We start from the raw sequence: 22,519 nt of genomic DNA on the forward strand, positions 1-22,519 counted from the left end.
TGTATATCCTCCTCACTGTATGTGCATATCTCCCCTTGGTGTCTGAGTGCATGTCCCTCCTTGCTGTGTGTGCGTGTGTCCCTCTCAATTTCTGTGCACATGCCCTCCCCCTCGCCGTGTGTCTGCTTGTCCCTCCTTCCCTGTGTGTGTGTGCGTGTCCCTCCCTTGCTGTGTGTGCGTATCCCTCCCTCGCTGTGTGTGTGTGTGTCCGTGCCCCTCCCTCGCTGTGTGTGTGTGTCCCTCCTTCGCTGTGTGTGCGCGCATCCCTCCCTCGCGTGTCTCAGCAAGTCCCTCGCCCGCTGTGTGTGTCTATGTGTGTGTGTATGTGTGTCTCCATCCCTCCCTCTCTCTGTGTATGTCTGTGTGCATGTCCCTTCCTCGCTGTGTATGTGCATGTCCTTCCCTCACTGTGTGTGCATGTCCCTCTCTCACTGTGTGTGCACGTGTCACTCCCTTGCTGTGTGTGTGTGTATCCCTCCCTTGCTCTTTGCGTATATCCCCCTCACTGTATGTGCGCATCTCCCGTTGGTGTGTGAGTGCATGTCCCTCCTTGCTGTGTGTGCGTGTGTCCCTCTCAATTTCTGTGCACATGCCCTCCCCCTCGCCGTGTGTCTGCTTGTCCCTCCTTCCCTGTGTGTGTGTGTGTCCCTCCCTTGCTGTGTGTGTGTGTCCCTCCCTCGCTGTGTGTGCACGCATCCCTCCCTCGCTGCGTGTCTCAGCAAGTCCCTTGCTCGCTCTGTGTGTGTGTGTGTGTGTGTGTGTGTGTCCCATCCTCCCTGTGTGTGTGTACGTGTCACATCCTCACTGTATGTGTTTGTGTGTCTGCCCTTAACTGCGTGTCCCTCACTCGCTGTTTGATTGTGTGTCACTCCATCGCATTGCGTGTATGTTTCTCTCTCTCACTGTGTGTGTGCATATCCCTCCCTCACTCTGTGTATGTGTGTGTGTGTGTGTTTACGTGCGTGTCCCTCCCTCTCTGTGTGTATGTGTGTGTAAGTGTGTCTCCCTCCCACGCTGAGAGTGTGCGGGTCCCCCTCGCTGTGTGTGTGTGTGTGTGTGTGTGTGCATATCCCCCTTCGCTGTATCTGTGTGTGTGTGCGTCCCTCCCTCACTGTGCGTGCGTGTGTGTCCTTCCCTCGCTCTGTGTGTGTGTGGTCCCGCCCTCGCTGTTTGTGTGTGTGTGTCCCTTCCTCGCTGTGTGTCTGCGTGTATCCCCCTCACTGTGTGTGTTTGCATGTCGCTCTCTCGCTGTGAGTATCCCACGCTCGCTGTGTGTGCACGTGTCCCTCCCTTGCTCTGTATTTGTGTGTGTGTATATATGTGTGCGTGAACCTCCCTCGCTTTGCGTGTGTGTCCGTCCCTTGTGTGTGTGCGAGTGTGCATGCCCCTTCCTTCCTCTGTGTTTCTGTGTGTGTATGTATGTTTGCGTGACCCTCCCTCAATTTGTGTGTCCGTTCCTTGTGTGTGTGTGAGTGCGTGTCCCACCCTTGCCGTGTCTGTGTGCGTCCCCTCTCAATTTGTGTGCACATGTCCTCCCCCTTGACATGTGTGTGTCCCTTCATTCGCTGTATGTGTGTGTATCCCTCTCTCGCTGTGTGTCTGCGGGTAACCCCCTCACTGTGTGTGTTTGTATGTCGTTCCCTCGCTGTGTGTTTGTGTCCCTCCCTTGCTGTGTGCGCACACGTCCATCCCTTGCTCTGTGTTTGTGTGTGTGTGTGTGTGTGTGTGTGTGTCTCCCTCGCTTTGCGTGTGTGTCTCCGTCCCTTGTGTGCGTGTGTGCATGTCCCTCCCTTGCTGTATGTTTGTGTGGTGTATGTATGTGTGCGTGTCACTCCCTCGCTTTGGGTGTATGTGTCCGACCCTTTGTGTGAGTGTTTGACCACCTTGCTGTGTGCGCGTGTCCCATCCTTGCCGTGTCTGTATGTATCCTCTCTCGCTGTGTGTGTGCCCCCTCTCAATTTCTGTGCACATGCCCTCCCCTTGATGTGTGTGTTTGTCCCTCCTTCGCTGTGTGTGCACGTCTCTCCCTTGCTCTGTGTTTCTCTGTGTGTGTGCGCGCGTGTCCCTCCTTCGCTTTGTATGTATGTGTCCCCGTCCCTCACAGTGTGTGTTCCTCCCTCGCTGTGTGTCTGCGTGTATCCCCCTCACTGTGTGTGTGTTTGCGTGCCCCTCCTTCGCTTTGCGTGTGTGTCCCTCCCTCGCCGTGTGTCTGCGTGTATCCCCTCACTGTGTGTATGTGCGTGTCCCTCCAACTCTGTGTGTGTGTGTGTGTGTGTGTATTGTGCTTGTCCCTTCCTCGCTTTGCGTGTGTGTGCTCCCTCTCACTTTGTGTGCACATGCCCTCCCCCTCGCGGTGTGTAGGCGTGTCCCTCCCTCGCTGTGTGTGTCCATGCTCCCTCCCTCGCTGCGTGTCTCAGGGTGTCCCTCCCTCACTGTGTGTGCGTCCCTCGCTCTCTGTGTTTGTGCGCGTGAATGTCCTTCCCTCGCTGTGTCTGTGTGTGTGTCCCTTCCTCGCTGTGCGCGTGTGTGTCCTCCCTCGCTGTGTGTGCGTGTCCCTCCCTTGCTCTATTTTGTGTGTGTGTGTGTGTGTCCCTCTTGGTGTGCGTGTGTGTGCTTGGCCCTCCCTCGTTGTGTGAGCATGTGTCTCCCTCCTCGCTGTGTGTGCGCGTGTCCCTCTCTTGCTGTGTGTGTGTCCGTCCCTCGCTGTGTGTGCATGTCCCTCCCTGGCTGTGTGTGTGCGCGTGTCCCTCCCTGGCTGTGTGTGTGCGCGTGTCCCTCTCTTGCTCTGTGTGTGTCCGTCCCTCGCTGTGTGTGCATGTCCCTCCCTGGCTGTGTGTGTGTGCGTGTCCCTCTCTCGCTGTGTGTGTCTGTGATTGTGTGCTTCCTCATGCACGTGTTGCTCCCTCAGTGTTTGTGTGTGTCCCTCCCTCGCTCTGTGTGTGCATGTGTGTCCCTCCCTTGCTCTGCGTATGTATGTCCCTCCCTCGCTATGTGTGTACATGTCGCTCCCTTGCTGTGTGTGTCCATGCTCCCTCCCTCGCTGCGTGTGTCCATGCTCCCTCCATCGCTGCGTGTCTCAGCGTGTCCCTCCCTCGCCATGTGTCTGCGTGTATCCCCCTCACTGTGTGTATGTACGTGTCCCTCCATCGCTGTGTGTGTGTGTGTATATTTGTACATGTCCCTCCCTCGCTTTCCATGTGTGTATACTTGTGCCTCCATCGCTTGCGTGTGTGTGCCCCTTCTCAATTTGTGTGCACATGCCCTCCCTTGCAGTGTGTGCATTTCGCTCCTTCGCTGTGTGTGTGCGTGTCCCTCCCACACTGTGTGTCCATGCTCCCTCCCACGCTGCGTGTGCATGTCCTTCCCTCGCTGTGTGTGTGTGTGTGTCCCTTCGCTGCGTGTCCGTCCCTCGCTGTGTGTGTGTACGTCCCCCCTTGCTGTGTGTGTGCGTGTCCCTCCCTTGCTGTTTGTGTCCCTCTTGCTGTGCATATGTGTGTGTGGCCCTCCCTCACTGTGTGTGCATGTGTCTCTTCCTCGCTGCGTGTGCGCGTGTCCCTCTCTTGCTCTGTATGTGTGTGTGTGTGTGCGTGCGTATGTTTGTGCGTGTCCATGTCCCTCCCTGGCTGTGTGTGCGCATGTCCCTCTCACGCTGTGTGTCTGTGTTTGTGTGCTTGAGCATGAGCGTGTCCATCCCTCGCTGTGTGTATGTGTCCCCTCTTGCCGTGAGTATGTGTGACCCTTTTACAGTGTATGTGAGTGTCCATCCCTCGCTGTGTGTGTGTGTATGTGTGTCACTCCCACACTGTGTGTGCGCGTGTCCCTCCCTTGCTTTGTGCATGTGTGCGTGTCCCTCCCTTCCTCTTTGTGCATATCCCCACCATTGTGTGTCCGCATCGCCCCTTGCTCTGTGAGTGCCTGCACCCCCTTGCTGTGTGTGCATGTGTCCCTCCCTCGCCATGTCTGTGTGTCCCCTCTCGCTGTGTGTGCGTGCACTCTCTCAATTTCTGTGCACATGCCATCCCCCTCGCCGTGTGTCTGCTTGTTCCTCCTTCCCTGTGTGTGTGCGTGTCCCTCCCTTACTGTTTATGTGCGTGTACCTCTCTTGCTCTGTGTGTTTATGTATATCCCTCTCTCGCTGTGTGTGTTCATGTCCTTCCCTCACTGTGTGTGTCCCCCTCTTGCGGTGAGTGTGTGTGTCCCTCTGGCAGTGTATGTGAGTGTCCCTCCCTTGCTGTGTGTGTGTGTGTGTGTGTGTGTGTGTGTGTCCCTCTTGCTGTGTGTGCGTGTCACTCCCGCCCTGTGTGTGTATTTGTGTCCCTCTCCCTTGCTCTTTGTGTATATCCCCCTCGCTGTGTGAATGCGTGTCCCTCCCTCGCTGTGTCAGTGCGTGTCCCCTCTCACTGTGTGTGCATGCCCCCTCTCAGTTTCTGTGCACATTTCCTCCCCCTCGCCGTATAGAACATAGAACATAGAACAATACAGCACAGAACAAGCCCTTCGGCCCACGATGTTGTGCCGAACATTTGTCCTAGCTTAAGCACCCATCCATGTACCTATCCAATTGCCGCTTAAAGGTCGCCGATGATTCTGACTCTGCCACTCCCACAGGCAGTGCATTCCATGCCCCCACCACTCTCTGGGTAAAGAACCCACCCCTGACATTTCCCCTATACCTTCCACTCTTCACCTTAAATTTATGTCCCCTTGTAACACTCAGTTGTACCCAGGGAAAACGTTTCTGACTGTCTACTCTATCTATTCCTCTGATCATCTTATAAACCTCTATCAAGTCACCCCTCATATTTCGCCGTTCCAACGAGAAAAGGTCTAGCACTCTCAACCTATCCTCGTACGACCTATTCTCCATTCTAGGCAACATCCTGGCAAATCTTCTCTGCACCCTCTCCAAAGCTTCCACATCTTTCCTAAAGTGAGGCGACCAGAACTGCACACAGTACTCCAAATTTGGCCTTACCAAGGTCCTGTACAGCTGCAACATCACTTCACGACTCTTGAAGTCAATCCCTCTGCTAAAGAACGCTAATACACCATAGGCCTTCTTATAAGCTCTATCCACCTGAGTGGCAACTTTCAAAGATCTATGAACATAGACCCCAAGATCTCTCTGTTCCTCCACCTTACTAAGAACCCTACCGTTAACCCTGTATTCCGCATTCTTATTTATCTTTCCAAAATGGACAACCTCACACTTGGCAGGGTTGAACTCCATCTGCCACTCCTCAGCCCAGCTCTGCATCATATCTAAGTCCCTTTGCAGTCGACAACAGCCCTCCTCACTATCCACAACTCCGTCAATCTTCGTATCATCTGCAAATTTACTGACCCACCCTGTGACTCCCTCATCCAAGTCATTAATAAAAATTACAAACAGCAGAGGACCCAGAACTGATCCCTGTGGAACTCCACTTGTAACTGGGCTCCAGGCTGAATAATTACCATCTACCACCACTCTCTGACTTCGACCAGTTAGCCAGTTTTCTATCCAACTGGCCAAATTTCCCTCTATCCCATGCCTTTCCGCATAAGCCTACCATGGGGAACCTTATCAAATGCCTTACTAAAATCCATGTATACTACATCCACTGCTCTACCCTCATCCACATGCTTGTTCACCTCCTCAAAGAATTCAATCAGACTTGTAAGGCAAGACCTACCTTTCACAAATCCGTGCTGGCTGTTCCTAATCAAGCAGTGTCTTTCCAGATACTCATCAATCCTATCCCTCAGTACCCTTTCCATTACTTTGCCTACCACCGAAGTAAGACTAACTGTCCTGTAATTCCCAGGGTTATCCGTATTCCCTTTTTTGAACAGGGACACAACATTCGCCACTCTCCAGTCCCCTGGTACCACCCCCGTTGACGGTGAAGACGAAAAGATCATTGCCAACGGTACTGCAATTTCCTCTCTTGCTTCCCACATAATCCTAGGATATATCCCGTCAGGCCCGGGGGACTTGTCTACCCTCAAGTTGTTCAAAATGTCCAACACATCTTCCTTCCTAACAAGTATCTCCTCTAGCTTACCAGTCCGTTTCATACTCTCCTCTTCAACAATACGGTCCCTCTCGTTCGTAAATACTGAAGAAAAGTACTCATTCAAGACCTCTCCTATCTCTTCCGACTCAATACACAGTCTCCCACTACTGTCCTTGATCGGACCTACCCTCATTCTCGTACGTGTGTGTGCTTGTCCCTCCTTCCGTGTGTGTGTGTGTGTGTTTGTGTGTGTGTGTGTCACCCTCGCTGTGTGCGTGTGTGTGTCCCTCTCTCACTGTGTGTGTGTGTCCCTCTCTCACTGTGTGTGTGTGTCCATCTCTCACTGTGTGTGCGTGTCCATCCCTCGCTGTGTCTGTGTGTGTGTGTGTCCTTTCCTCGCTGTGTATGTGTGTGTCCCTCCCTCGCTCTGTGTGTGTGTGTGTGTGTGTGTGTGTCCTATCCTCGCTGTGTATGTGTGTATCCCTCCCTCGCTGTGTGTGCGTGTCTTTCCCACGCTGTTTGTGCATGTCCTTCCCTCCCTAGCTCTGTGTGTGTGTGTCACCCTCGCTGTGTGCGCGCGTGTGTGTATCCCTCTCTCACTGTGTGCGTGTCCCTCCCTCGCCGTGTGTGCGTGTCCCTCCCTCGCCGTGTGTGCGTGTCCCTCCCTCGCCGTGTGTGCGTGTCCCTCCCTCGCCGTGTGTGCGTGTCCCTCCCTCGCCGTGTGTGTTTGTGTATGACCCTCCATCGCTGTGTGTGTGCATGTCCTTCCCTCCCTCGCTGTGTGTGTGTCCCACTCTCGCTGTGTATGTGTGTGTCCCCCCCTCGCTGTGTGTCTGCGTGTATCCCCTTAACTGTGTGTATGTGTGCGTGTCCATCCCTCGCTTTGTGGGTGTCCCTCTTGCTGTGTGTGCATGTCACTCCCTCTGTGTGTGTGTGTGTGTGTGTGTGTGTGTGTGTGTGTGTGTGTGTGTGTCTCCCTTGCTCTTTGTGTATATCCCCCTCACTATGTGAGTGCATGTCCCCCCTTGCTCTGTGTGCGTGTGTCCCTCTCTCACTGTGTCAGTGTGTGTCCCCTCTCACTGTGTGTGCCCATTTCCTCCCCCTCGCTGTGTGTGTGTGTGTGTCCCTCCGTCACTGTGTGTGTGTACGTTTCACTCCGTCGCTGTTTGTGTGTCCCACCCTCGCTGTGTGTGTGTGTGTGTGTGTGTGTGTGTGTATATGAGTGTCCCTTCATTGCAGTGTGCATGTGTCCCTCTCTCGCTGGGTGTGCGTGTTCTTCATTCACTGTGTGTGCGTGTCCCTCCGTCACTGTGTGTGTACGTTTCACTCCCTCGCTGTTTGTGTGTCCCTCACTCACTGTGTGTGTCCCACCCTCACTGTGTATCTGTGTGTGTGTGTCCCTCTCTCACTGTGTGTGCGTGTCCCTCTCTCACTGTGTGTGCGTGTCCCTCTCTCACTGTGTGTGCGTGTCCCTCTCTCACTGTGTGTGCGTGTCCCTCTCTCACTGTGTGTGCGTGTCCCTCTCTCACTGTGTGCGCGTGTCCCTCTCTCACTGTGTGCGCGTGTCCCTCTCTCACTGTGTGCGCGTGTCCCTCTCTCACTGTGTGCGCGTGTCCCTCTCTCACTGTGTGCGCGTGTCCCTCTCTCACTGTGTGCGCGTGTCCCTCTCTCACTGTGTGCGCGTGTCCCTCTCTCACTGTGTGCGCGTGTCCCTCTCTCACTGTGTGCGCGTGTCCCCCTCTCACTGTGTGCGCGTGTCCCTCTCTCACTGTGTGCGCGTGTCCCTCTCTCACTGTGTGTGCGTGTACATCCCTCGTAGTGTGTGTACGTGTGTGTGTGTGTGCGTGCACATGCACATGTCCTTCACTTGCTGTGTATGTGTGTGGCCCTCCCTCGCTGTGTGTGTGTGTGTGTCCCTTCTACGCTGTTTGTGCATATCCTTCCCTCCCTAGCTCTGTGTGTGTGTGTGTGTGTGTGTGTGTGTGTGTGTGTGTCCCTCCCTCGCTGTGTGTGCATGTCCGTCCCTGGATGTGTGTGCGCGTGTCACTCCCTTGCTGTCTGTGTGTGTCCGTCCTTGTGTGTGTGTCCCTCCATTACTCTTTATGTATATCCCCCTCGGTGTGTGAGTGCATGTCCTCCCTTGCTGTGTGTGCGTGTGTCCCCCTCGCTGTGCCTGTGCGTGTCCCCTCTCGCTGTGTGCGCGTGCACCCTCTCAATTTCTGTGCACATGCCCTCCCCCTCGCCGTGTGTCTGCTTGTCCCTCCTTCCCTGTGTGTGTGCGTATCCCTCCCTCGATCTGTGTGTGTGTCTCCCTCCCTCGCTGTGTGTGCACGTATCCCTCCTTCGCTGCATGTCTCAGTAGGTCCCTCCCTCGCTGTGTGTGTATCCCTGCCTCCCTGTGTGTGTGTTACTGTCACATCCTCACTGTATGTGTTTGTGTGTCCCCCCTTCACTGCATGTCCCTCACTCACTGTTTTGTGTGTGCCACCCCATCATATTGTGTGTGTGTCTCTCTCTCTCTCACTGTGTGTGTGCGTGTCCTTCCCTCGCTGTGTGTGTGTGCGTGTGTGTGTACGTGCATGTCCCTCCCTGTGTGTGTAAGTATGTGTCTCCCTCCCATGCTGAGAGTGTGCGTGTCCCCCTTGCTGCTGTATGTGTGTGTGCGCGTATCCCTCCCTTGCTGCGTGTGAACATGTCCCTCCCTCGCTGTGTATGTGTGAGATCCCCCCCTTGCTGTGTGTGTGTGTGTCCCTCTTGCTGTGCGTGTGTGCGCGAGGCCCTCCCTCTCTGCGTGTGTATGTGTCTCCCCCTTGCTGTGTGTGCGTGTGTCCCTCTCTTGCTCTGTGTGTGTGTTTGTGTGTGACCCTCCCTTGCTGTGTGTGCATGTCCCTCCCTGGCTGAGTGTATGCGTGTCCCTCTCTTGCTCTGTGTGTGTGTGTCTCTAGATGTGCACGCGTGTGTGTGGCCTTCCCTCTTGTGTGTGCATGTGTCTCCCCCTCGCTGTGTTTGCGAGTGTTCCTCTCTTGCTCTGTGTGTGCGTGTTTGTGTGTGTCTGTCCCTCCCTCACTGTGTGCGCATTCCCTCTCTCGCTGCCTGTGTTTGTGTTTGTGTGCTTGCACATGTCCCTCCCTCACTGTGTGTCCCCCACTTGCTGTGAGTATGTGTGTCCCTCTTGCAGTATATGTGAGTGTCCCTCCCTCGCTGTGTGTGTGTCTGCTTTTATCCCCTTAACTGTGTGTATGTGTGCATGTCCCACTCTCGCTTTGTGTGTATCCCTCTTGCTCTGTGAGCGCGTGTCACTCCCTCACTCTTTGTGTGTGTCCCGTGTGTGTGTCCCTCCATTGCTCTTTCTGTATAACCCCTCACTGTGTGTGCGCTTCTCCCCTCGCTGTGTGACTGCATATCCCCCCTCGCTATGTGTGCGTGTCCCTCCCTGGCCGTGTCTGTGCGTGTGCTCTCTCGCTGTGTGTGCATATCCCCTTTCAATTTCTGTAAAAATGCCCTCACCTCGCTATGCTTGTCCCTCCTTCGCTGTGTGTGTGTGTGTGTCCCTCCCTTGCTGTGTATGAAGGTGTCCCTCCCTCGCTGTGTGTCTTTGTGTATGTCCCCTCCCTCGCTGTGTTTGCATGCCACTCCCACGCTGTGTGTGCATGTCTTTCCCTCCCTTGCTCTATGTGTGTGTGTCCCTCCCTCGCTGTGTGTGTGTCTCTCGATCGCTGTGTGTGTGTGTGTGTCCCTCCCTTGCTGTGAATGTGTGCGTGTGTCCTTCCCTCGCTTTGTGTCTGTGGGTAACCTGCTCACTGTGTGTAGTGCGTGTATCCCTTCCTCACTGTGCGTATACGTGTTCCTCCCTCGCTATGTGTGTATGTCCCTCCTCGCTGCGTGTGTGTGTGTGTGTGTCCCTTCCTCGCTGTGTGTCTGCGGGTAACCCCCTCACTCTGTGCGTTTGCGTATCGCTCCCTCGCTTTGCATGTCCCTCGCTTTGCATGTCCCTCCCTTGCTGTGTGTGCACGTGTCCCTCCCTTGCTCTGTGTGTGCGTATCTGTGCGTGTCCCTCCCTCGCTTTGCATGTGTGTGTCTGTCCCTTGCGTGCGTGCGTGCATGTCCATCCCTTGCTCTGTGTTTGTGTGTGTGTATGTGTGCGTGTCCCTCCCTCGCTTTGCGTGTGTGTGTGTCCGTCCCATGTGTGTGTGTGTGACCAGCTTGCTGTGTGCGTGTCTTCCACCCTTGCCATGTCTCTGTGTCCCCTCTCGCTGTGTGTGCATGCCCCCTCTCAATTTCTGTGCACATGCCCTCCACCTCGACATGTGTGTGCATGTCCCTCCTTCGCGGTGTGTGCATGTCCCTCCCTTGCAGTGTATGTGCGTGTCTCTCCCTCACTGTGTGTCTGCGTGTATTCCCCTCACCATAAGTGTGTGTTTGTCCCTTCCTCACTGTGTGTGCGCGTCTCTCCCTCGCTCTGTGTTTGTGTGTGTGTGTGTGTGTGTGTGTGTATATGTGTGCGTGTCCCTCCTTCGCTTTACGTGTGTGTGTCCACATCCCATCGCTGTGTGTATGTGCACGTCCCTCCCTTGCTGTGTGTGTGTGTGTCCCCGTCCCTCGCCGTGTGTCTTTCTGTATTCCCCTCACTGTGCGTGTGTTTGCGTGTCCCTCTCTCGCTTTGCGTGTGTATGCCCCCTCTCAATTTGTGTGCACATGCCCTCCCCCTTGCGGTGTGTGTGCTTGTCCCTCCTTCGCTGTGTGTCCCTCCCTCGCTGTGTGTGTGCATGTCATTCCCTCACTGTGTGTGTGTGTGTGTGTGTGTGTCTCCCTTCGCTGCATGTCTGTGCATGTCCCCTCCCTCACTGCGTGTCTCAGCGTGTCCCTCCCTCGCTGTGTGTGCATGTCCTTCCCTCACTGTGTGTGTCTCCCTCGCTGTGTGCGTGTCCCTCCCTCATTGCGTGTGTGCGTGTCCCTCCCTCGTTGCGTGTGTGCGTGTCCCTCCCTCGTTGCGTGTGTGCGTGTCCCTCCCTCGCTGCGTGTGTGCGTGTCCCTCCCTCGCTGCGTGTGCGCGTGTCCCTCCCTCGCTGCGTGTGCGCGTGTCCCACCCTCGCTGCGTGTGCGCGTGTCCCACCCTCGCTGCGTGTGCGCGTGTCCCACCCTCGCTGCGTGTGCGCGTGTCCCACCCTCGCTGCGTGTGCGCGTGTCCCACCCTCGCTGCGTGTGCGCGTGTCCCACCCTCGCTGCGTGTGCGCGTGTCCCACCCTCGCTGCGTGTGCGCGTGTCCCACCCTCGCTGCGTGTGCGCGTGTCCCACCCTCGCTGCGTGTGCGCGTGTCCCACCCTCGCTGCGTGTGCGCGTGTCCCACCCTCGCTGCGTGTGCGCGTGTCCCACCCTCGCTGCGTGTGCGCGTGTCCCACCCTCGCTGCGTGTGCGCGTGTCCCACCCTCGCTGCGTGTGCGCGTGTCCCACCCTCGCTGCGTGTGCGCGTGTCCCACCCTCGCTGCGTGTGCGCGTGTCCCACCCTCGCTGCGTGTGCGCGTGTCCCACCCTCGCTGCGTGTGCGCGTGTCCCACCCTCGCTGCGTGTGCGCGTGTCCCACCCTCGCTGCGTGTGCGCGTGTCCCACCCTCGCTGCGTGTGCGCGTGTCCCACCCTCGCTGCGTGTGCGCGTGTCCCACCCTCGCTGCGTGTGCGCGTGTCCCACCCTCGCTTTGCGTGTGCGCGTGTCCCACCCTCGATGTGTGTCTGCGGGTATCTTCCTCACTGTGTGTTTTTGCGTGTCGCTCCCTTGCTGTGTGTGTGTGTGTGTGTGTGTGTGTCCAAAATTTGCACCATCAGAGGATTGGCCATCATAAATTGACTGTGGTATTCAGAAATGTGTGGTTTAAGTAAGTTCACCACGAAAAATGCAGGGTTTAATATATAGGTATTGGAGTGGGTTTGGGTCAGATGCTCTTCAGAGGTTTGGAATGGACTGGTTGGGCCGAATGGCCTGGTTGCACACTACGCCGATTCTATTCAGGTTATTGTCCAGCCCTGTCAACCATCCCCGTCTCTTACACCTGGCCTTATCCCCAATATTCTCCTTAACACTGTAATCTCCTCCAGACCCTAAAACACTCCTTGCCTATGTAACCTTCTCCAGTCCTTACAAAGATCGATATGTCTGTCACCTCGTCTTGCTTTTAGAACCCTCCCTATAACTATTACCATTTGGTAGAGCACTCCCAATCATTGTTCCCTCTTGAAACTCCCATAAACATTTGTATCTCTGAAAACTCATCTGGAATGTCTCAACTTCCCTTTAACAGTTATGTGCTGAGACCTGCTCTATATCAGTGAAGTAATTAAGGCTTGGCAACACTCACTGTTATAATCTCCCTCCAGCTTTACGGCACTGAAGATCTGTAGAAGCTCTTTTCAACCCGACAGCCATCTCTGTGTCTGTAATCTCCTCCACTCCCCATAATACATTCTCTCTGAGCTCCTCTGTAGTCCACTAAACACTCCCTAACACTGTCTGTATCATTGTAACCTTCTCCAAAAACACAACCTTCTCTACCTGTGTAAATCCCTACACCGGTGCCTATCTCTCTCGGCTCCGTCTAACAATACAACCCTCCACGTCTGTGTATTCATCTTCAGTTCCTACTCACCTCCCTATCTGTGTAACCTTCTCCATGCATTTTTGTTTCAGTCTCTTCAACTGTCCCTGTCAGTGTAACCTCTTCCAGACGCGAAAACTCTCCTCTTTTTGTCTTACTCAGACCACACAACCCTCACTATCTCTAATCTACTCCTGTCTGAGAAACCTACCTCTGCAATTTGCTCCAACTCTTCAACTCTCCATAAGCTCCTGCAGCTCTTACATCCCTCCCTATCTACCAAATCTCTTCCAGTCCCGAAACACCAACAGTCTGTGGCGACCCGACCACCATCCCTATCAGTGTAATCCTCTCAGGTTCTGCAGTAATCCTGATCTGTTGAACTCACTCCATGCCTGTGCCTCTCCCAATCCAGTCCCTACAAAACCTACTATCTATTTAACACCCTCCTGTCACTATCAACCCCTTGTCAATGTAAGCTCCTTCTGTGTCTCCACCATCTACCCATCTTCATAACCTTGTCCAGCTCTTACACAACTACCTGTTTAGACGTCACCTTCCTCTACAACTTCCTCCTGTTTGTGCTATGCTCCCTTATCTGTGAAACTGTTTCTGACCAAAATTGTTATCCCAGTCTCTGAACAGAAATCCAGATTCCACAGCCTCCATAACCCCCAGAACCTAAGCCTTCCTCTGTCTATAAACATCTTCAGTCACGACTACCCTGCATATCTCTGTTTGTTCTTCTAGTCGATACAAACATTTTTATCATTGTAATCTGCTCAGCTCCCTAAAACAGTCCCTGTCTGTGATCCAGCCCTGGCCTACAAACATCCTTATCCCTGTACACCTCTCCATCCCTCCCTCCTCCCCATCTCCATGAACTCCTGCAGGCCCGATAGCTTTCCACATTTCTGTAACCTCCTGTGGTTCTATGGTCCTCCCTCCCTGTGAAACCACCTCCAGTCCTCATATCCCTCCCAATCTGGGTCCTCTGCTCCAGATCAGACCATTGCTGTCTCTGTAAACACCTCCACTCCTGATAACTCTTCCCATTTGTGTCACCTCGTTCAGACCCCATACTCTCCAGCTTCCTGAATCCTCTTCCTGCATTGCAACCAATGTAATATCCACCAGTGCTTACACCCTCCCCAACTCAGTAACCACTTGCAGCCCTAACAAAACACCTAAACTGTGAAACCTCTCATTTCCCTAGAATCCTCCCTCCCTCCTCAAATGCCTTCATCACCATTAAACCTCACAATTACTGAAGCCTCCTTTTGGTACTGCAAACCTCCTAATGTCTGCAAAATCCTCCAGTCCTGATATCATCTCTGTCTCTGTAACCCCCACCACCCTCCAGTGTCCTTCTGGGGAACCTGGCAGAGGAGGGAAGATTTATAAAGTCACAGCCATGTTACGGAGGTAGAATTCTGGGAATTACAGATTTGGTTGAATGTCTGTGGTGTGCAGATTATTGGCAAGGACTCTAAAGACAGGATTTATGACTACTTGGAAAACCATAGTTAAATTAGCCACAGTCAATATGGGTTTGTGAGGGATCAGGTCATGCCTCACAAACCTTATTGAATTCTTTGAGGATATGGCAGAATATGTTGATGTTCATTCAGAAAAGAAGGAAAATTGGGATACAGGGAAATCTGTCTGTCTGGATACAGGATTGGATGGTCTAGAGAAGACAGAGCGTGGCAGCATATGGAGAGTATTGAGCCTGGAGCTCAGTGACCAGTGGTGTTCTGTAACAGTCGGCTCTGGGACTCTGCTCTTTGTGATTTTTGTAAATGACTTGGATGTGGATGTTGGAGAGTGGGTTAGTAAGTTTGCCAATAACATGAAGGTTGATGGTGTGGTGGGTAATGTGGAGGGCTGTTGTAGGTTGCAATGGGACATTGACAGGATGCAGAGCTGGGCTGGAAGTGGCAGATGGAGTTCAATCTGGAAAAGTGTGAAGTGATTCATTCTGGAAGGTCGAATTTGAATACAGAATACAGGGTGAAAGGCAGAATACTTGGCAGTGTGGAGGAACAGAGACCATGGGGTCCGTGTCCATAGATCCCTCAAAATCGCCACGCACGTTGGTAGGGTTGTTAAAAAGGCATATGTTGCGTTGGCTCCCCTTAAAAGGGGATTGACTGTAAGAGCCGTGAGGTTTTACCGCATCTTTATAGCGTCCTGATGAGACCACACTTGGAATATTGTGTTAAGTTCTGGTCCCCTGTTTACAGGAAGGCTGTGCAAGTTTTAGAGAGCATACACAGGAGATTTACCAGAATGCTGTCTGGAATGGAGGGCATTTCTTATTGAGGGAGCTAAGGCTTTTTTCATTGGAGAAGGGGGCGGGGTGACTTTGTGGAGGTGAACAAGATGATAAGAGGCACAGAGTGAGTGAATTGTCAGAGACTTTTCGTCCTATTGGCATAAATGGCTATTACACGAAGGCATCATTTTAAGGTGAATGGAGGATGGATAAGAGGATAGAGAATAGTAGGTGGTTGGATGGACTGCCAATGGTGGTAGTAAAATTAGACACATCTGGGACATTTAATAGACTCTTGGACAGACACATGGATAATAGTAAAATGAAGGATATGTAGTGTACTTTGGTCTTACAGTTGAATAAAAGGTTGGCATGAAATCGTGGTCGAAGGGTCTTGGGCTGAACTGTTCTGTGTTCTACGTTCTGTCTGGTAAACTGGGTAATAAGCTCAGATCAGTGTAAAAGGATATGGCATTCACGAGGAGCTAGTCAACTGGATACAAACTTTGGTTGATGGATGTAGACAGATGGTGATGGGAGACATGCTGTTTTTCTGACTGGAGGCATGTGACCAGCGGTGGAGTGGGTCCCCTGCTGTTTGTCATTTGGATAAATGGTTTGGATGGGAATATTGGTTTCCTGGTAAGTAATTGTTTTGGGTGACACTGAAATTGGTGGTAAAGTGGACAATGAAAACGGTTATCTGTGATACAACAGGATGAACAGTACACTGGGATAGTGGGCTGAAGAATAGCAGATGGAGTTTAATTAGATAAATGTGAGGTGTTCCATTTTGGTGAAACAAACCAGGATGGGACTTGTACAGTTAATGTTCGGGTCCTGGGTAGTGTCAGTCAGAGATCCAGTGACCCCAGGTATACAGTTCTTTGAATGTGGTGTCACAGGTAGACAGGCTGGTGAAGCAGGCATTTGGGATGGTTACCTTCATTGGGGAGAGCATTAAGGGTAAGAGTTGGGATGTCATGTTGTATCTGTAAAAGATATTGGTGAGGCCACCATTAAAACTTTGTTGATCAGTAGGAATAACTCATCTAGTTCACTAACCTCCTTTAGGGAAGGACATCAAATATTCTAACCTGGTCTGGACGACATGTGACTCCAGACCCACAGCAATATGGCTGACTCTGAGCTACCCTCTCAGTAATTAGCAGAGGGGCCAAAGAGCGTTGTTCCAGGAAGTGACACCCACTTCTCATGAATGAATAAATAAAAATACCTATGTCCCTCCCTACCTCTGCAAACCCCTCCAGCTGCAGCAATCTGTACTGGCTTTGTAACACCGTTCAGACCTTGACCACTCTCTGTAACACTCTCACCACCATCCAGCACCTTCACCTCTCCCTGTTCCTATCGTGTCAATAAACCCTGACCGTGGCTCCCATTCCCACAGCCCTCCTCCTGCGAGCAGACCCATTGCAATCCATTATCTTTTACTCCTAGAACACTTTCTCACTTCAGGTTTAAGTACTTTTTGGTGATCTTCTCACCTTATAATCTCGTATGATTCCTTTTGTCCTGAGTGAGGGATCAGTGGGAATTTGTTGCTGAGGTTTTTACTGTTTCAATGGAATGTCCTTTTGTTGAGTATTTTGCATTGTGTCTTCAAATGTTTTCCCCTGTTCATTTCCAGGCACATAATTCAGTCTGTTCAGCCTGTTTACCTTGGTCCGTTCTCCTCTCAAACCCATGTCATTGGCTATTTTTGTTTCTAGTTATAGCTTGTCCTTTCTGTGATTCACTTTAAAACTTTATATTTATTTAAACTGCACTTTATCACAATTTCCCGAAGGATCTCTGTAGGTGACATTACTCATTCACCAAGTTTCATTACACGGTCGCTCTGCGATAGTTATGTCCCTTAACAGGTGCACAATGTGTTTTTCAAAGAAACACTGAAAAAAATTTAACCGAACTCCTCTTCCAATATCAATGTTGACCGTGTGATTGTCCCAGATTATACAAATATTGTCGTTTCCAAAATTATCACAATGCTTTTGTTAAAAAAATTCCAATGAGTTCCTGTTTATTGCAGTGACAAGCAATGAAATGCTGTTCGGTGGCTAAAACTGTTCTGCTGCTTGTGTCCTCGGCAAGTAGTAGCCAGAATTTACATTCAGACTGACTCTACTTCATGATCTGATGCCAAATGCTTTCTCTGTAATGCCTTTGTTACCCATTATTGTTAGCGTTGTCTGTTTTGCCTGAGTTTGCACTAGATTATGAACCACTGATTATTTTTGTCCACGCTGCATCCATGTCTCCCTGGTGTCTAAATCTCTTTTATCTCTGTTTCACAAATCCATCTACTGTATTGCAGCAACGTTGTCCATGCAAAGAAACATAATATACTCTCTTCCACAATTTTCTGTCACAAATCTATTTGCTGATGTACAATTTTAGTTAAACTCTGTCCCATCCTGTTCCTTTCTGCTTGTCTTCAGCCACATTTCCATGCTGTTCCATTGCTTCAACTTTTCCCTTTGGATTTGGAAAGCTCCTTTCACCTGCATCCTCTCTGTCAGTTTAATGCCCTGTCCATAAACCTACCGACATGACTGGCCAGGACACTGGTCCCAGCACAGTTCCTAATAGATTTTTTTTTAAAATCAGGTCTGGGATGTGTGAGTCTCTGGCTGACCAGCCTTTCTTGCCCAGTCCTAGAAGCCCTTGAACTGAGTAGCTTGCTCGGCCATTTCAGAGGGTAATTGAGAGGCAAACACTTTGCTGTGGGGATGTCGTGCAGACCACGTGAGGATGGGCAGATGTCCTTCTCTGAAGGACAAGTGTTTGGATTTGTTGTACATCAGTAATTGTTTCATACTTATTTGTGAATTATTAATTATTTTTAAAATTATTGATTTCAAATGTCTCCTTTTCAGATGGTGGGATTCAAACCTGCCTCCCCTGAACATTAGCTGACGTTTTGGATATATTCTCTCACAATAATACCACTAGGCTATTACTTCACCTGCTCACTGGGTGCTCATCCTTGAGCACTGATACTAGGGCACCCATTCTTCCGACACAATTGTGTGATCCTGACATCTATCAGCAATCTGGGACTATTACTTCATATCGCTCCATTTTCCAGATCTCTGTGGAACTCAGTGCCATTCTCCATGTGTAACCCTCACAGCATCTGTTTAATTTCCCATTCTGTCTATTTCTCTGTCTCCTGTAGGTACTCAGGAAAGTCCTGACTCAGTAGCCTTCCCAGCTGCTGGGTGGATCGTCCATCAACTCATTGAATGCAGTTGGTCTGCCAGAGAGAGACAAAGTGAAAGGAGATCTGGAGCCTTCAATAAATCCTGTAGTGGAGTAAGATCCCCCACAGAACACAGAGCAAAGAACAATGAGAGGGCTCCAAACATCTGTTAACACAACATGACATAGATACAGTGCTGGAGGGGGAGCACAATGCACACACACACCCCAGGCTCAATCACCACCCCCATGTACGTTCTGTTACATTAAAACTCACTACTCTACAACAGTGTATCTATGGCATGTCTTGTGGTCCAGTGTCTTCAATAATTTTTAATTCTTATAACCGATCCTATCGCTGTAACCTCCTCCCTTCCCGGTAGTCCCTCCACATATTTGAAATGCACTGCATTCCAGACTACCATCCCTATCCCTGTAACTTGCTTCAGTGTCGACAACATGCCTTATCTCGGTAGTCTCCAGATGCTGGAAACCAGAGACTAGATTAGAGTGGTGCTGGAAAAGCACGGCAGGTCAGGCAGCATCCGAGGAACAGGAAAATCGATGTTTCGGGCAAAAGCCCTTCATCAGGAACAGAGGTCTGGATCCTGCAGAGTGGGGAGATAAGTGAGGCGGGGGGGGGGGGGGTAGGGATGGGGAGAAAGTAGCATAGAGTACAATGGGTGAATGGGGTGGGGAAGAAGGTGAGAGGTCAGAGTGGAGGATGGGGAAGGTAGCAAAGTGTACAATGGGTGAATGGGGGTGGTAGGTCAGAGATGAGGGTGGAGTGGATAGGTGGGAAGGGAGATAGGCCATTAGGACAGGTCATGAGGGCGGTGCTGAGCTGGAAGCCTGGAGGTGGGGTGAGATGGGGGAAGGGGAAATGAGGAAACTGGTGAAGTCCACATTGATGCCCTGGGGTTGAAGTGTTCCGAGGCGGAAGGTGAGGCTTTCTTCCTCCAGGCGTCAGGTGGTGAGGAAGTGGCGGTGGAGGAAGCCCAGGACCTGCATGTCCTCGGCAGAGTGGGAGGGGGAGTTGAAATGTTGGGTCACAGGGCGGTGGGGTTGATTGGTGTGGGTGTACCAGAGATGTTCCCTAAAGTGCTCTGCTAGGAGGTGTCCAGTCTCCCCAATGTAGAGGAGACCGCATCGGAAGCAACAGATACAATAAATGATATTGGTGGATGTGCAGGTAAAACTATTGATGTGAAAGGTTCCTTTGGGGCCTTGGATGGTGGTGAGGGGAGAGGTGTGGGCGCAGGTTTTGCAATTCCTGCAGTGGCAGGAGAAGGTGCCAGGAAGGGAGGGTGGGTTTTTGGGGGGCGTGGAACTAACCAGGTAGTCACGGAGGGAATGGTCTTTGCGGAAAGTGGAGAGGGGTGGGGACCGAAATATATCCCTGGTGGTGGGGTCCGTTTGGAGGTTGCGGAAATGTCGGCAAATGATTTGGTTTATGCGAAGGTTGGTAGGGTGGAAGGTGAGCACAAGGGGTGTTCTGTCCTTGTTACGGTTGGAGGGGTGGGGTGTGGACAAGATGCATTGGAGGGCATCTTTGACCACGTGGGAAGGTAAATTCTGATCTCTAAAGAAGGAGGCTTACTGGTGTGTTCTGTGGTGGAACTGGCCCACCTGGGAGCAGATACGGTGGAGGCGGAGGAATTGGGAATAGGGGTTGGGAATAAATAATCTAGGTAGCTGTGGGAGTCGGTAGGTTTGTAAAAAAATGTCGGTGTCAAGTCGGTTGTCATTAATGGGGATGGAGAAGGCCAGGAAGGGGAGGGAGGTATCAGAGATGGTCCAGGTAAATTTAAGGTCAGGGTGGAATGTGTTGGTGAAGTTGATGAATTGTTCAAACTCCTCGAGGGAACAAGAGGTGGTGCCAATGCAGTCATCAATGTTGCGGAGGGAGACGTGGGGAGTGGTGCCATTGTAACTACGGAAGATGGACTGTTCACCGTAGCCAACAAAGAGACAGGCATATCTTGTGCCCGTACGGGTGCCCATGGCTACCCCTTTGATCTGCAGGAAGTGGGAGGATTTGAAGGAAAAATTGTTAAGGGTGAGGACAAGTTCAGCTAAACAAATGAGAGTATCGGTGGAAGGGTACTGTTGTGGACGTCGGGAGATGAAGAAACGGAGGGCTTGGAGGTCCTGGTCATCGTGGATGGATGTGTAGAGGGATTGGATATCCATTGTGAAGATGAGGCGTTGGGGGCCAGGGAAACGGAAGTCTTGGAGGAGTGGAGGGTGTGAGTGTTGTCTCGAACAAATGTGGGTAGTTTCTGGACTGGGGGATAGGACAATGTCGAGGTAGGCAGACATGAGTTCGGTGGGGTAAGAGCATGCTGTGACAATGGGTCAGCCAGGGTGGTCAGGCTTGTGGATCTTGGGAAGGAGGTAGAACCGGGCAGTGCGGGGTTCCTGGACTGAGGTTGGAAGCTGTGGGTGGGAGATCTCCTCCTGAGGTGATGAGGTTCTGTATGCTCTGGGAGATGACGGTTTGGTGATGGGAGGTGGGTCATGGTAGAGGGGGTGGTAGGAAGAGGTGTCTTCGAGTTGGCATCATGGCTTCAGCGGTGTAAAGGTCAGTGCACCAGACTACCACTGCACCCCCTTTATCCGCTGGTTTGATGGTGAGGTCGGTATTGGAGCAGAGGAAGTGGAGGGCTGCAGATTGTGAGGGTGAGGTTGGAGTGGGGGAGGGGGTAGATAGGTTGAGGCGGTTAATGTCTCGGTGGAAGTTGGAAATGAAGAAATCAAAGGCAGGTAATAGGCCAGCGCGGGGTGTCCAGGTGGATGAAGTGTATTGGAGGCCGGCAAAGGGGTCCTCAGAAAATAGGCGGGAGTCTTCATTGTAAAAGTAAGCTCTGAGGCGGAGGTGGTGGAAGAAGTGTTCGATGTCACGGCGTGTATTAAATTAATTGATGTGTGGATGGAGGGGGATAAAGGTGAGGCCTTTGCTGATGACTGATCATTCGTCCTCAGTGAGGGGGAGGTCAGGGGAATGGTGAAAACTCGGCAGGACTGGGAGCTGGGACCAGGCATAGGTGTGGAGCTGGGGGAGGCGACGGAGCCTGTAATTGGAGTGGGTGTGGTGTTAGGGGGAATTGGGATGGAGTCATGAGCAGGGGTGGTGTTCCCCTCAGGGTTCTGGGGGCAGGGATGGTGACGGTGGGACCTGGGGGGGGTGTCAGCAGAATGCAGGTGAGTGGCATTGGTGGGACGGAAGTGGTGGCAAACACGGCAGTGGGGGGGCCTGGAAGTCACTGAGTGTGTGACATCAGCGATGATGTGAGGGGTGAAAGTGATGTTACTTGTGGTGTATGAGGAATTGTGAGGGGCAGAAATAGCATTTACTTTTCTTTAACCAATAATTTCCTGTCACAAATCTGTTTGACAATGTCGTATTTTAATTAAACTCAGTCCCTTACTGTTTCTTTCTTTTGGTTTTCATTCACATCTCCATGGTGTTCCAATATTTCAAACTTTCTCTTTGGACTTGGGAATTTCCATTCACCTCAGACCTGTCCCCCTCCTCATCTGTGTCCATTTATAGCACACTGCATAATCCTGGTACCAGAGGAGCCTATCCCAATAAAATAGCTCAGTCCTCCCTGAGTACTGGTAGCAGTGCTCACTGGTCAGAACCACTTCTGATGATACCATTGTGTGATCCTGACACCTTCCAGCACACTGCTGATATCACTGTCTCTCTCCATGTGATATCCCTCACTGTGTGGGTCTAATTGCTATCTCTGTCAGTGTCTCTCGCTATTGCAGCTACTCCAGATTCTGAGCCAACAGCATTCTTCACTCCAGAGGGAAGCAACTGCACAGGCCATGGATGGAGACTGGGAATTTCCAGATCTCTGTGGGACTCAGTGCCATTCTCCATGTGTAACCTTCATTGCATTAGTCTAATTTCCCATTCTGTCGTCTTCTCTGTCTCCTGTAGGTATTCCTGATGTCCCTGACTCAGCAGAATTCCCAATTCCTGTCTCGTCCATCACCACATTGAAGACAGTTGGTCAGCCAGAGAGAGATGGAGAGTGAGATCTGGAGCCTTCAGTAAATCCTGCAGCCGGTAAGATCACTCACAGTAAACAGCACAGGGAGGAGTTAGTGGACTTTAATTCAGACTCTGAGGGCATGATGTAGGAACAATGCTGGGCAAGGAACATGAGAAGATTCTCAGGCTTCATTATCACCATCTTGTCTGTAAATTCATCTGTTCCACAGAACCCTCCCTACGTCTGTCAGTTTCTCCATTGTCTGTTTCATAAATACCACTTCCCCTATCTCTATCAGCCCCTACAATCCTGCTTATCCCTGTAAACTCCTCATATCAGTAAAACTCTCCAAGTTTCTGCCTTTGCCTTTAATCCTGGGTTCTGTCACATCTCTCCTTTACTGAAGAAAAACAACTCTTTA

General features: G+C 51.7%; 1 protein-coding gene across 4 annotated transcripts in view; it reads left to right on the plus strand.

The window, feature by feature from the left end:
- Positions 1-22,519, plus strand: part of LOC148148881 (uncharacterized) — a 105,728-nt gene that overhangs the window by 18,856 nt on the left and 64,353 nt on the right. For 3 of the 4 annotated variants that reach the window (XR_015758601.1, XM_087991801.1, XM_087991803.1), the window contains exons 3-4: positions 18,066-18,202; positions 22,044-22,172. The gene's annotated coding sequence lies outside the window, so the exon portion shown is untranslated. The remainder of the gene's footprint in view (positions 1-18,065; positions 18,203-22,043; positions 22,173-22,519) is intronic. The other variant, XM_087991802.1, reaches the window with a different exon arrangement.

Source organism: Chiloscyllium plagiosum, unplaced genomic scaffold, assembly GCF_037043375.1.
Source record: "Chiloscyllium plagiosum isolate Xiang-an unplaced genomic scaffold, Cpla_swu_hap1 HiC_scaffold_11, whole genome shotgun sequence".
In the NCBI taxonomy this organism is placed as follows: Eukaryota; Metazoa; Chordata; class Chondrichthyes; order Orectolobiformes; family Hemiscylliidae; genus Chiloscyllium; species Chiloscyllium plagiosum.